At 46.9% G+C, this 15,806-nt stretch overlaps 1 protein-coding gene across 1 annotated transcript in view; it reads right to left on the bottom strand.

The window, feature by feature from the left end:
* LOC146274998 (cadherin-6-like) overlaps positions 1–14,936 on the bottom strand; it is a 38,122-nt gene extending 23,186 nt beyond the window's left edge. The window contains exon 1 of the mRNA XM_084702590.1: positions 14,817–14,936. The gene's annotated coding sequence lies outside the window, so the exon portion shown is untranslated. The remainder of the gene's footprint in view (positions 1–14,816) is intronic.
* Between the last annotated feature and the right edge of the window lie 870 nt (positions 14,937–15,806).

The following is a 15,806-nucleotide window of genomic DNA, read 5'->3' as shown; positions in this document are numbered from 1 at the left end:
GTGTTCATGAGTGTAGAGGTGGGCTGAGCTTACTCCCCTGCCCCACTGAGTGTCATAATGAAACTGTGTGATAAAACATGACACTGTAATTATATTCTCCCAGTTAAGAAAAAGAGTTTACAACACGTACAACATTACTTTTATGTCTCTCGTTCTCAATCTCTCTCTCTCTCTCTCTCTCTCTCTCTCTCTCTCTCTCTCTCTCTCTCTCTCTCTCTCTCTCCCTCTCTCTCTCTCCCTCTCTCTCTCTCTCTCTCTCTCGCGTGCACACACACACATTCTCTCTTCTATCCTGCCCACATTTAATTGCATTTGAAAAAGTGTTTGGTAAAAAAAGAAAAAGGTAAATTGCTTTAAATTGCCTGTCACAGATTGTCTGGATTCAACATAGTGCAATAATACTTAGCTGCACTGTTTTGTGTTGTGGGTTAAGCAAGATTAATGTGTCTGGAGGCAATTGAGAATGCCCAGTCATGATGCTCTTCAAGAACGGCATGAAATAACATTTGGAATCAGAACAATTAGCTATTAAGTGTACCTATTGGTTTTATCGAACCAGATGACAACAGGGATAGAGATGAGAACACAAAGAGTCGTGCAAATGCATTCATCAATACATATTGGATTAAACCAGCTAATGGGGTTTCCAGTGTACGTAAAACCACACAGAATGGCGGTTGTGGCATTCATGCAGTCTAGACTGGGGTCAGGAGGACATACCCAGACTAGTTTTCTTTCTCTCTCTCTCTCTCTCTCTCTCTCTCTCTCTCTCTCTCTCTCTCTCTCTCTCTCTCTCTCTCTCTCTCTCTCTCTCTCTCTCTCTCTCTCTCCCTCTCGCTCTCAATTCCCCTCTCTTGTTCAATCCTACATGTTCTTTCTTCCTTTCCAACCTTCCTCCCTGCTTTAACGAGAGGATGAGCGACAAGGCGAAGCACCCTATCGTGCCCCGCCAAGCCGACTGAGACTTTTGCGGCAACCCAGAAAGAACCCCCGGGGGGGCAATTAAAAGTGAGAGAGGAGAATGTCAGCCAGGGGCGAGCAAGGAGGTAGATAGGGAGGGAGGGAAGAGGGGAAGAAAGGGGGGGGGGTGCAGGTAGACAGACCCTGTAACAAACCACAGAGGAGGCCCTTAAAGGCTGCTAATGTGTGACAGTGTCAGAGCCCTTGGTTGTTCCCCCCTCCCAACCACCACTCCCCCTTCCCCCCCTCCCCCAACCCCCCAGTTGCTTTTCTGCAATTCCAGTTTATTAGGCGGTCGCCAGGCACTTGGAGAACACTAGCTCGCTATCCGCGCACCAGGCAACCCGGCACTGGCTAATTTTACAACTAAAATCCCAATTGTGCATTGGGAACGGTTGCAACTGACCCAAATACAGAGCTTCCTTTTTCTTCCCTCTCTTCTTCCTTATTGTCCATATGTGGGCTGCTGCTGGTTTCACAAGAAGCTCCCCTTTGGGGGCACAGACATCGGCTGATAACTGGCAGAAAGCTGTTTTCCTTCCTCCATATCCCAAGCCAGTGGAGAATGGATATACTGGAGAACATCAGCAGAGACAGAAACAGCTAACCTGTAAACTAGCAGTATTGGTGTAGCGCCTCGCAACAATTTCACTCAAAAAGCTGTCGATATATATCAATCTTTTACTTTGGCTGCAAAATTCGGTCTAGACGAGTCTTGAAAACAACTTTCATAACTCCTGACTTGGGAACTGACATCTGAGATTGAGGTGAGGAAATTGAACACTAAAAAAGAGCTCTACGCTGAAGGATGCTGAAGACAAAAAAAATGGTTATAGATTTGATCTATAAACCAATCTTTTTGTATAAGGAAATGACACAAGAAATAATACATCAGTTTGAGTGAAGCTGAGACTGAAATAACAAGGTGCATGCTGTTTTTGCAGTTCCGTTTGAGTGACATGTACTTTCTCAAAGCAGCGATCACATTTGAGGCCTTTGGTGACGAATGTTCAACCTGTTTGTAAGCAGCCAGCAAACATCAAATTAGGTTTAGATATAACAGACAAGATGAATGGGGATAATCTTTCTGATAGTGTTAATCCCTGATAGTACTCTCATATTGACTATATCAAATTACTTTTTTGAATACACTTCGAACATCAACACTAAATGAAAGAAACGAAGTTGAAATTAAACTGTCCCAACTCCAATGCAAAATTCAATATCGGTTTACTATTTATTATTTTGTAATATCTTAGAATGTGGGTTGAGCCATTTGTCACATCCTCCAATCATTCTCAGAAGATGGTGAAAAACCCTGCTGTTCTACATGGAAGTGAACTAGGCTAATCCAAACAAATTAGCTCGTAGTAGACCTGTCTGACCCACAGCATGATCCTGGTGCAGCACTCCAGAGCTCATTGCAAACACCATTACCTTGCTCCGCTGCCCAAATGCATACCAAATAACCCATATAAATCATACAATCTGGGCCAAGTCAATGAGACCCCCTTTCTCCCCCTCTTCTGTTTCTCGTTATATCCACTGCTGCTATCATTCAGCAGGGCTCCCATCACTCAAGCCGAATGGGCGCACACACACTTCCATACACACACACACACACACATGTACACACTCAGAACCCTTCAACCGCCTCAAGTCGCGCCGGGAATATGGCCCACTTTAGATCCCACCTCTAAACTATCCCTGTCTGTGAAGCGCTTGTTTTAACTCTCACTCTGTTCAGTCTTGTGTGCTCAAATTAAGGGTTGCCAAGCCAACTGTCCACATGCACTACTCCCTCTTGGAAGCCACGGTCTATCTTTTCTTTACGTTGTCACTCTCGCCCACGCACACACAGAAGACGGACCCTCACCAACCTGTTCCTCTGTTGATGGTGTCTGCGGTCCAGGAGTGACATGGCATTTTTGGAGAAAAAGACATTTTTGGAGAAAAATAAATTTTTTGAGAAAAAGACATTTTTGGAGAAAAAGACCCCCACCATCCTCTGTCTCCCCCTCATTATCCCTTCTCATTGATGTCTCTCAACATAGATACATCTTCATGGAGAGCCTCTAATAGATGGGGTTTGATGTACCAAAGTGTCTCTCACCCTCTTAACCCTGTTCTTATCTTTTCTTATTTCTCCCTCCCTACTTACCCCTACTAATGGCTTTCTATCCCCTTATCCCTCTCCAGTCTCCCTTTCTAGACTCTTGTTGCTCCCTCCAGGCCCCCTCCCAGCTCCCGCCTAGTCCCCTCCTAGGTCCCTCCTAGCTCCTAGGGTAATGTCCCTAAGGGTGACGACCTGCAGGGACAAACAGATGTGGCCTTCTTTGTCACTTAGCTTAGCCTAATCGACAAGAAGCAGCTCACACAAGCCCGAGTGAAAGAAATGGCCGCCTAATAGCGTTAATCCTGTCAAACCTAGTTGTAAATGCTCGGTGGTTCTGTTTCCTGTGCAACAAAATGTGCGAGCTGTCTACGTAATAGCAGCCAATGGTGGCCTAGGGTGTTGACTGACGGGGGGCTATAGTGTTTAGGGATTTACAGTGGGGGAGGGAGGGGGGACTCAGTAGGGGTCTATTGGCCTCTTCACTTCCTGCGTGTCTCTGGAGACCAAGGGGGTGACGGGTCCCTTTCTTCCGCAAATGTCCCGTGTGTTTGTATGTGTGTGTTTGTGTTTGCCAAGCGTGTGCGTGTTTGTTTGCCAAGTGTTAGTGTGTGCGGTCAAGTGTGACGGCAAATGTTCCTTTCGATTATCCCAGTGTTGGAGAAAAGATTAAAGTGCACATCAATGCAAAATGAATACTCACAGGCAGAACTGTAATTAAAAAGGTGTTATTGCTGTGCCAATAGTGTTGTTTCCAGCCTCTAAATAACGTCCGTCCACCTTGATAATGGATCTCGCCGCACTCGTTTCTTTGAAATGAACGGTGCCATTTTTGGAGCGGATGCATTGATTGCCTACACAAAGGTCAACTTGCACATTGTGAATTGAAATCAGCCAAAGTGTTGTGTGACCACGTCCGTGCCTCTCGCGGCGGTCTCTGTGCCTCCCAAGCGACAATTACACAAGGAGAACCACTGTGAAAACACTATTCTACCTCTATTGACTATAACAGCAGGTCACCAATATAAAAAGCTACAAACCCAATTGTCACACAACACTAAATAATTCATGAAGCTAAAACAAAGACATTACAAATCTAAAGTATGGCTTCAATAAAAGCACGGGCGGGGAAAATGTGTTTCCTCCAACCAAGAGTAATGGCTTTCCCTGGAAGCTCACCGTAAAACAACACTGGGACAGTTAGAAACACCTGCTTTTACAATATTAATGGCAGTGCCTGGGTCACACATACACACACACACACACAAGCTACACTTAGACATACACAGCCTATAGAAACAGATTCATTTCCACAGAACACAGAACATTTCCACTTTTGACTCTAATTTGAACAAAGTTTTCTCGTAATGGATTGAATTTAAAGCGCGAAAGCTCTTCTATATATCAAAAAATCAATTTGTCAAGCAGGGGAATATGTTCAGCTGTGGATTTTTTTTACAGATAGAAATAATACATACTGATCATTTACATCCAGGCAACACAAGTCTTAACACCTTCACACGAATGGTATAGTTCAAAGACATGTCATTTCATTCAGCAATACAATATACTGTATCTCAAATGTAAACACCTTTACACATTAGCTGAATAGCAGGCAAAAACCCATCCTTCTATTCCATTTTCTGTCCATGCAGCAGTCAAAGGAAACGCAAGTGCACCCTTAGCTGTGGCCTTAAGCTCCCTTGGCCTCCTCTGACCTGACATTATGTTTATTTACCTCAACAAGCTATTCCCCATGGGGGAAGCTGGCCTCATCATTGAAATGGCTTTTTTACAGCCACTCCAGGGGATGAGTATGTTTAATGAATGACCCAAACTGATTGATCCAGAGGAGTTAAAGTTCACCTAGAATTTACTTCTGTTTTGCTCGTGCACATATGCACAGATAGAGAAGGTGTGTGTGTGTGTTACACACAAGGGACCCCCCACCTCTCTGTACACACACATTTAATCATGCTCACCTTTGCTAGTGGCCAGTGCGACTTCCAGCACATTTGTAATTACCAAACTCCTCAGGGGGGGAGGGTTGGCTGAACAACAGTAGCAGCTATAGGTCAGCCTGCTACACTGTAGCTGACCATATGGGCCCCAGACCCAGGGGCAGTGAGGGGACGGGTGGGAGGACGCCAAGTGCTGGCACCGCTTGCCATGCCCCCCCCCCCCAAAAAAAAACACAAAAAAAACCAGTGTGCTTGAAGATTGAATTATGAGAATACACTTCCCGGCATACAGCCTTATCGAGCGCACAGCACATTGCAGGTTTCTATTCACTTTCTATTTCCATTTTCACACCTGGCCTATTACCAGATAGGATACGTTCTGGGAAACATCAGTTTAGTCCCCCCTTCCCCCTCCCTCCCCCCAGCCCACACCACCCTTCCTGCGCCCCTACCGCCACAAAACCAGTTTTGGAGTCAACCGGCAGGGCAGTCAAAGGGAGGCTGCGGGGTGTTATCTATCACAACCTTCCTAACCCCCCACCCCCTCCTCCACCACCCTACCCCTGCACCGCCCCCAAGTCCTGCCTCGATGTCTGCGGTGTTATTACAGATAAACAATCAATATCACATTAGCGCTCCATGGGAGGCTACTTGGAGTTTAACAGCCAGACGAGGGGAGAAAAATAGGATTCCGGGCCCAATGTCATGGGCGGACTCGGAGCAACCAATCTTCCCTCATAAACTGGCGGAGCGACATTGGGAATGTAGGCCACTTTTTTCATTATCCGACGCCATCATTTCTTTGTGTTTGGGGTCAGCAGATATACTTTTTTTTCTTATCTCTCTCTCTCTCTCTCTCTCTCTCTCTCTACATCTCTCTCTCTCTTCTTCTGTGGCTCCTGCCACCTGTCTTACCCTCCGTCCCAGAATGAAAAGTCCACTGCATTAAAAAAGTAATACTGTACCTAATAGCGAGTTTGACCATGGATATTGGAAAGCGGGACCCCTTGCGATCGATTTAGAGCGGGGAAGGGATATTTGAACACAATTCTTAGCCAAGCACTTCCACTCTCCAGTATCTGATCCCCTCTTTTGATGATTGCTTCCAATCCACTGTTTTTACTGCTGTTTGGACATTTGGACACACAACCACTTCATCCAGAAAAGGGCAGGGGAGCCAATGCTCTTCGTTGTAGATCTAAGCCTGACCTTCATGATGCTCACGCGCTCTCTATGAAGTCCCCACACGGAGAAAAGCTTCTTTCCGTTCAAAACGCCTATGAATGGCTGAAGACAAAGCTGTAGGGGTAGGCTTGAAGAGCCTAAACTTTCTCAGGCTGGAACTTATAATTCCCCTCAGTCCTCTCCTATTCATTCCACCCATCCTCCCTCCCTCCCCCCCACCCCACCGCCCCAGAAACTGTGGTGCCAGTAATATAATGCTTCACACACACACACACACACACACTTGGACTGGGCTGAGTGATTACAGAGTGTGTTTACTAATACTGCTGCTCACTTGCGGCTTTATTAGGCGGTGCCAGACTTTCCATTAAAGAAGGAGGAGGCAGGGTGGAGGGGGAGGAAGGGTTGCGACAGAGAGAAAGAAGAAAAGGCCGGGAGGCCGCACCCTCACCGCTTGATTTACGCCTTCATTACTCTCCCTAACTCTACTTATTGCAAATCATGACACTGCTTTATGAGCTGGATCCGCTGTTAGGACAAGGCCGGGGAGACAGTGGCTGGAGTCCATAAAGCTGCCGTACAGGACCCGTCATGACGCGGCATTCACCCTACTCATCCTGCTCAGCCTCCCCAGGACCACCCAGCTGGCCTGGGCAAGAGCTGGCTTGGCAGCCGCCTGGGTCAGACACGTCCTCACATCCAGATGACAGCTTGCCCCCCCAATCTGGTTCCCCATCTCCAATAAAACGGCTCGGACGCAACAAACCGCAGGAGACGTCTCACTGGAAGCTCTTTCCCTTGTTTGGCCCTGTGGCTGACACGGTGTAAGTCCTTGCTAGCTAGTCAGGCTTTAGCTTCACCTCGTCCTGGGTTATTTGTCAACTCGCCGGATAGTGCTCCGCTTGCACCGCTGAGACTAAAAAGCTGCTCTGAACGTCGCACATGGGGAGAGCCGTTGCGGTTTAACTCCGCCGTTGGTGCAAAACGCCTTCGCCAGAGGGTGAGCTTGTTATGGATGTCACTTCCCTGCGAAGAGGAGGACGGGGGATGTAGGTGCGCGTGCGGTAGCAGGTGTGTGGGTGGGTGGGTGGGTGGGTGGTTGGGGGAGCGAGCGGCTCATAAATTGTGCAGAGAGGATCAAGCGTGTAGGTGAGCAGGGTGTGTTGGGGGCGGGGGGGGGTCAGCGTTGTTGATGTAAACAGGACGCAGGGTGAGGTGGAGACCCCGAGCAGAGAGGTTGGTTATATGTATGTAACACAGAGCTCCACTCTGGCCTGGCCTGTCCCGTCTGACTTCCATGTGGAACGGGGGGGATGACAAGCTGGTTGACAGATGCTTCTTCCCTGTACATTATTTATGAGAGCATGGGAACACAGGCCGCCATGTCTCTCGCAAGCGTCTGCCGCTGGCAAACTTTGACTTTGTGTTCCTGTGTGTTTGTGCCTTGGGGGTGAAGGAGGGCAAGACAGGGGGGTGGGGGGAGCGTGTGCTCTGTATGGGTAAGGGCATGTGGGTGTGAATGTATATGCAGGAGGGATTCTATTCAGGTGTTGTGTGTGTGTGTCTGTCCATGTGGTAGTTATGTGAGTGTTTCAGATCAAGAAGATGTGTGTGTGTGTGTGTGCGTGCGTGTGTGCTGAATCCTCAGCCAGTGACTACACTTAGCTCTGTGAGCCTAACTCTTGACCCTGTTGAGTAGCTCTCAGTCACTCCAGACAGAGAACTCTCCCCCATGGGCTTGGTGTGGATTGGAGGGCCGTACAAGCCAACAATCTCCAGCTCTCTTAAAGCCCACTTAGAGAGCTTCAACCAGGGGCCTTGGCCAGCAGATTAAATTAGGGGGATGATTAATTGAATCTGGTGGCGAGGAGCTTGAATGACTGATAAAAGTCGGCCAGCGAGGCAGTCTCACAGGACTATGGGTCTAGACACAATACTTCACAATCAGCTTCCTGATTCAGTTTCACTCAATGACATCATTGCTATTCTTTCCACGTGCCCCCGGCCAATGAGATGTTTTCGCTGGTAGCATGTGCCGCTAAAGTATGATCGCTAGCACCACTAATAACCAGCACAATTAATACAAATGGAATGTTTAATGCAATTTTTCCATTTCAAAGAAATTCCCAGAGCTTCTTACATCAAATTCAACTCGTTAGTGTCCTCGGGCTAACAATAATCCTCATTTGGCATTGCCTTCACTAGATCAAACTCAATTAATATGAAGCAGCTCGTAGCGTGCTTTGCATCAGGTAAGACTTCTATCAGACCTGGTACAAAAAATGCAAAAGCTGTCAACAAACTGAGGATGAATTTGATTTGTTTACCTTTGCGGTACGACAGTGGTCATTGGAATAGTTGTGTTCTGACGTTTTTTTCCAGCTAGCACCTGTGTCTCAGACAGGTCTCTGCTCTCTGAGGCCTGGCCTCAAACAGCCGGGCCTCAAACAGTAATTGGAGGCCTTTGAAGCCCCCATACAAATCTGCCTGTCAGTTATCTGTCAGCGCGGTGTTCAGCTGTTGTGGAGGTCTCAAAGACGATGACCTTTCCACAAAAGGCGACATGTTTCACCTGTAATAGCGGCCTCAGTGACATATTGTGGTATTATTAGTGCACGGTTCCTCTTCCTCCAGACGTAGTTGCTTCTATTGTCCTGTACCCTTCCCCGAGGGACCCAGGTCCCGGAACACACCAGCTGTGCCCCTTTGGGCATCACATAGGTCTTTGTAGTGTCTGTCTCTCTCTCCTTTTCAATCTTTATGTCCTGCTCTCCCATGTTGTCTTGCCTTTCTCCTTCCCTGTACGAGTAAGCTATGAAAACACCTCAAATGGGAAGACAAACTGCTTTTATAACCAGGGGAGCAAAGAACACAGACGGATCATCGGGGAGGTCGAAAGGTCTGTGAACAAACTGACCGTGTACTCACACGCGGAGTACACAAAGGAACGGGCCTGTGGACACTGGTAAGGTAGGAGGTCACCTGACAGGAGTGCAGACATTAAGAGAAAAAGAGAGGGAGAGAGAGAGAGAGAGAGAGAGAGAGAGAGAGAGAGAGAGAGGGGGAGGGAGGGAGGGAGGGAGGGAGGGAGGGAGGGAGGGAGGGAGGGAGGGAGGGAGGGAGGGAGGGAGGGAGGGAGGGAGGGAGGGAGGGAGGGAGGGAGGGAGGGAGGGAGGGAGGGAGGGAGGGAGGGAGGGAGGGAGGGAGGGAGGGAGGGAGGGAGGGAGGGAGGGAGGGAGGGAGGGAAGAGTCTGACTATGGGACTGAGGGAGGCCTGTCTGAAGGGAGAGATATGCTGGAAGGGAGGGGTCCCTGTCTTTGTGCTAGCAAGATGACTCTCTTGCCTAAACTTGGAAGTGGAAACCTGGAGGTGTCATGCTTTGTATGCAATAACATGGGTCATTCCTCCTCAGGGCTGTTAGAGAGCAAAATCACATTACGGTCTAACACAAACACACACATCACACAAATGCACAGGTATACATCCATAACCCATAGGTGTACACCCATAACTGCATTCCAATTCCCACATAAAACAAGGGGGGTTTGGGGGGGGAACTTGGTAAAGTACACCCACCACTACTCCTCCCAGGACTTCACAGCTCCTCCTACTCACCTCCCTATGCCACGTCTCTCTCTCTCTCTCTCTCTCTCTCTCTCTCTCTCTCTCTCTCTCTCTCTCTCTCTCTCTCTCCCCACTCTTTCACCAGTCCACCCTGGAACAGACTCACTGGACCCGCGATGACACTGTCTCTGTCCCTCTCCTTTGCTGTGTGTGATCTCAGGACAGGCGCTTAGCTGAAGCCGGATGCCAGCCCTCCGATTACCCTCTTTTCTCTTTAGAATGGGGTAACCCCCCCACCCCTCGACTGTCCACAATCCCTCTGTGGGTTTCAGATAGACAACACAGAGGCCCAGCCTCCACCCCCTAACCACCACTCTGAACAGCAGTGTCTTGGGTCTCGGTCTGCTTTCTTCCACACTTATTAACAGGCTGTCATGTTTGCCCACAAACCTACAACCTCTACTTCAACCACCCCCCCACCCCCCCACCCCGTTCCCCTGACAGTGTTTAGCTTCTTCAGTCCACTTACCGCAGGAGGAGTTAAGCTGGAGGGGATGGAGGGGGAGGAGGAGGAGGAGCCGGCCCGTTCTCTCCCCTCCACGGCTGAGGCTTTTGCTCAGGATCCACTAAGAACCCAGGGACACGTTCTGCCTGCTGCTCTCGCTCTCTCCCTCGGCCCAGCGGCCCAACACGCAACCATGCAGTCCACCCAGGACTGTGCACTCTAGCGCGTGTGTGTAGGTGCGTGTCTGCACTGAGCACTGTACATGCTCTGTTTACTGTACGTGTCAATATGCACACGCTGTCAATCAGCACCCTGCGAGAGAGTCGAGTGGATGGGGACAGGCAGTGGGTCTTTTGGGGGTTTGTTCCCCATTATATCCAATAGGTGCATCATTTTGGGGGATTTCCTATCACAACCTGCATTTAAAGGTCACCGATCATAACGTTATCATTTTTGGCCCACACCTCCTCGACCACACCACTCCACTCTACCCCCAAATGCTCTTTCTGCACCAAAAGGGGTTAGAAATGGGATATAGTAGCCTGTAGTGTGGCCAAGTGAATGGGCTCGATCAGCTTTCATGGCTATGGCTGGCTAGCCTGACTACCCCCCCAACTCTGAAATAGTGCCGTGGACCACAGGGCTTTGTACTAAATCACTATCTCCCACTGTCAGACAGCAGTCTGCAGCACCCTGTGGAAGGCTGGAGCCACGCTACCTCAGGGATGACTAATATATCTTGTTAAATTGTGCTGAGAAGCGTGTGGTGAACCGTGGACCCACTGCTTTGTGCTGTCTTTGTGTGTTGGTTTATGTGGGTGTGGGGGGTATACAAATCTGTGTGTAAGTGTGTCAGAGAGAGAGAGAAAGAGAGAGAGCGAGAGAGTGAGAGAGAGCGAGAGAGAGCGAGAGAGAGAGCGAGAGAGAGAGAGAGAGAGAGAGAGAGAGAGAGAGAGAGAGAGAGAGAGAGAGAGAGAGAGAGAGAGAGAGAGAGAGACATTTTGAGAAAAAATGTGCATTGCATGCGTGTATGTGTGCAAGTGAACTCACACCAAGTCTGATGTTTGTGTGAGTAGGTGGACAGCCAGTTATGCAAATAAATCCACTAAACTCGCGCAAGCTTTGTTGGTAAATCAGTTACAATGCCTTAAATTGACCCAGGGCCCATTTCCACCCAGCTCTGTATCTGAATTTTTCGACTGTCTCTCAAACTCCTCGTACAGTAATTAGATGAGCTACAGAGCTGAGCCACACTGAGAGAGAGGGAAAAAACCTGTTGGCAGAACGCATTATTCAAAGTTGGCAGCAATTTGCAGAGTCTCTAGACCCAGGGACAGCTAACTGATTCCATCCTAACATCCTCCATGATGGTGTTATATGGGAGGCAGTGGGAATGGTTTCAAAAGAACCAAAGCATGCACCTTGTACACTCCCATATTCAGCACACACAGACAGGTACACACACAGGCCTGCCCATATTGTTGGTCAACAATGAAGCAGCTTTGAAAAAACAACACAGCTATGAAAATAGATTAAGCGTGCTCCTGTGTAATTGCTGTCCTCCTTTTACAAAGTGGAGAGATAATTACCTATTGTTAAGTGAGGTGTCGATGGTCTCATCTCATTGTGTATTTACCGGATAACGGACGGAAAGTAGGGCCATTTTATCCACGGATTTGAACAGATTCTACAGTGGCATGCTACAGCATCCAGCAATATTCAGCATCCCTTTTCCTGAAATCTGTCAAAAAAGGAGTGCCCTGTCTACCTTAGTCCTTGCAAATGAGATCTGGGACTTGGCTTTAACTTCAAGGGGGTACATTCACCTTCACCGATGCCGGAGACTAACAGAGAACAGACCTCCTATCAGGTAACCATGTTTGAGTTCAAAATCTATATTTCTCTGTTTGACTGGAGGCATGTTGATTAACATTCTCTATCCAAACCCAGATGGGGGCTTCTGTGGATGATCCTGTCTCATTAGCGAGTACTAGATATCAAGCTGTCCTACCACTGATGAATTCAACACTAATGGCCAGTGATGCTTCAGAAACACACACACACACCTTCTGAGAGCTGTTCCACCCATCTATACTGATTCTTACATGTGGACCCCCCCCCCAAACATTCCACCACGGGGCTTCCCTCATGGACACATGTTCCATATGTAGCAACAGAGACATCATGCATGTCAAGTGTTGAGCGGAAGCCTCGCACCATGTCAACACAGCCATGTTCATCACAGAATATGTCTACCCTGTGAAATGATCAAAGTTCTCTACCAAAAAAAAAAAAAAAACAGTATGCCCCAAGGTATACTGTGACAAACTTCAAAGTCACAGTCCGCCCCTCTCGAAAATAAAAAGGACCCCATAGGGAAATTGTGTTCTCAAACAGTGGCCACTGAGATATGATTTCATTAGGTCCAGATGCTGCAGACTGGAGAGTACTTGAAAGGTTCAATATTATGATTGTGGAACAGGACACATCAGAATGACGGAGCCCATCTGGAGCACACATAATGTAATCAGCTCGGGTCATTGGTCGCCATGGCCTGGCCATCGGGTAAACCCACCACCCTGTGATGTCATCACCACACACGCAAGGGAGAGAGAGACGAGGGGCAGATCGCGAGACAGTCAGCGTGGTGTCCATACATCCCAACATGAAGCCTGTGGCATTTCACTAAGCTGATGGTGAAATGACCCATGGAACAATGAGATCTGGGAATAAGACATCACGACAGACAAAAACAAATAGCTGACATCTGGGATTCGAAGGTTCGGTGCAGACTTGAGAAGGGTAATGGCATTTGAAGAGTATTTTTTCATTAATGTCAAATCAAATTATTTATTATTGCTTTTAATGTCTGCATAAGCACCCATGCCACCACAAACACACACACACAGGAAAGTATATTTGCAGAAATTTTAAATATTCAGTACCTGCCCTGTTTTCTGTAGGTCTTTGATCAGGCTGAGATTCTATGCTGCTCTCTCTTTCATCTCTGAACTTCAAACCAGCACGTATGTAAAAACTGAGCTACGAAACCTGTTCCGGTGCAAAAGACTCAGGACATCACACTGCAGTTCTTTCATCAAACTGTCACCCACAACAAAACGAAGATAAGTTACTTTGGAATTCCAAATGAATTATGACAAATATCAGCATTAAATGGCCTGCCAAACTGAATATAAATGGTGACATGATATTTATAAAAACCTTGATCGTCTTATCGCAGTTACAGTGTCTATATGTTTGTCATTTTAATTTGTGTTGAGTCGTTATTGCCGCATTTTCCCTGGGTAGTTTGTCAAGTCTTCCAAATAACTTGGCCTCCTGCAGGCGTATTTTCTAAGGCTGAACGCCAGAGGAATAAAGAGCAGGAGCTATCTAGAGACTAGGCCTGCCAAACTTTATGAAATCGCGAGTCGTGAAATTCCATTTCAAGATCATTTCTGCAACCTCTCTCGGACACACGCTGTCTCTGTGTCTATCTCGATCTAGATTAATATTCACATTCAGAACTTTTTATACAGTTTGACAAACTGAAGTCCTGAAGTCCTGAACCTTTAGTCTAACCAACTGTACTCTGCATTATTACATATTCATAGCCACAATGTTATTTAGGCCTACCTTTGTTATTTACATACCTATAGCTTTGTTGTTTTGGGGGGGAAAAAAGACAACTATTGAAACTTCGGTAAACTTTAGGAGTCCATTCAAACCACAAAGCCATGTCTGTTCTGTACGTTTTTGTAAAGCCTTTACCGCACGGTACGGCAGGTACCCATCCAACATTATCAGCGCGCACAATAGGCTAAGCTCCATCCTACCTGGATCAATTCACATCCCGCGATAGCGTTAATTTCAACACGCGACCACCGACAGAGAGACATTTCAAGAAGAGTGCTGTAGATTTCTACATTTGATGCTTGTCGATAGCGAAATGTAGGCGATCTTACACTTCAAATTCTACCAACAAAAGATCCATAATTTGCATGCAGACATGACAAATAATTCTGTGTGACGGTTCTTTTACTGTTACTGTACATCATTGTCGCATGAAACGCGATGTCATGGGACAGAAAATTATCCACTTTCACGCTGAAATTGTTGCTTTCACTAATTTAAAATATAAGCCTATACTTTGAGTCGATTAAAGTGTAGCATATGCATTAATATAAAATATATTAAAATGACAAGAAATAAGCAGTTAAACTAACTTACCGTCATATCCTTGTAAAAAAATCTAAAAAATAAATAAATAAAAAATCCTTATAAGTTATTATCAACTCACCGCTCATCATATGTCAGTGGTTGTCACATAATTCAAGAGATAGGCTACTCTTATTACAATTAGTTAATGCGCAACGGTCAACAACCTCGCTGACACTGGACACACTGCAGACTTCAAAAAGCTATGCCCGATGTGTAAGTAACCATATCGACTCCATCCGCCCAGTCACAACAGTAGCAACGATATTTACAAGAGATGAGAGAAGTACATTTTCTCTAAGGACTCACCTGCCAATGAAGTTCTATTTTGCTGGGTATCCCCGGTAGCAAGGCGTACGATGGAGCTTAGAGTATCCGTTCACTGCAGCAGTTGTAAAGCAGCTTTTGTGCCTGTTCCTCAACTGCGTTTCACTCGCGCTGCATCACTTCTCGGCGTAGATGTCAGGGAGGCTGAAGCAGAAGGGACTCTAACCTCCTATTGGCTGCCATTCACAAGTCCCCTAAACAGAAAAAAAAAAAACTGGCCGACAGAAAATAATGAGTTGCTTTTCCGTTCTGAGGAGGCAAGTTTGAAAGGAGGAACAGAGCCTAACGGGGGAAATAAATGATCTACTCAACTATAATGAGTTATCTCTTCAATTAAAGTGCCGCGTTAGAACAAGACAACATTAGGTTCCGCATAGCCTTTGTGATTTAAGTTTTGCAGTTGCAGCATTTGCTTTATATATGAACAACGACTTTTAATCATACCTCCCCATTTTGATATTCAATGAGAATTGCAATGGCAAGCAAAACCAAATCTTAGACTTTAGAATAAATTGCAGCATTCACAATTGCTGCATATATCATTTTATTAAACCTTTCTTTAGATCACACATTTCAGTGACCACCAATGGGGGTTGAGTCACGACCGATGGCCACTGTTGGCTGCGTGTATTTCATCTCTGGAACCCCTCCAAGCATCCACTTTGGTGCTGTCCTCCCAACCAAACATCAAACTGTTGCCTAGTGTAGAATTCATTGTGCCAGGGGGATTGCTGTGTCTGGCATCATGTTCTATCAGGAGATCAGTCTGAGATGAGTGACTGCAGCTCTTGACCGCATCATTGCGACTGAATGGGTCTGGGTAGCTTCTGCATTTTGTCTTTTTTGTGTGAATGTTTCTGAATTTCCCCGGGATTTGATGGCAGGATGTCTACCTTCCTGTATGTCTGCTGCTCGTCTGTCTGCCTGTCTGTCTGTCTGCTCGTCTGTCTGCCTGTCTGTCTGTCTGCTCGT

Source organism: Hypomesus nipponensis, chromosome 8 (genome assembly GCF_054491055.1).
Source record: "Hypomesus nipponensis isolate SF chromosome 8, ASM5449105v1, whole genome shotgun sequence".
In the NCBI taxonomy this organism is placed as follows: Eukaryota; Metazoa; Chordata; class Actinopteri; order Osmeriformes; family Osmeridae; genus Hypomesus; species Hypomesus nipponensis.
This window is presented reverse-complemented; position numbering and strand designations above follow the sequence as displayed.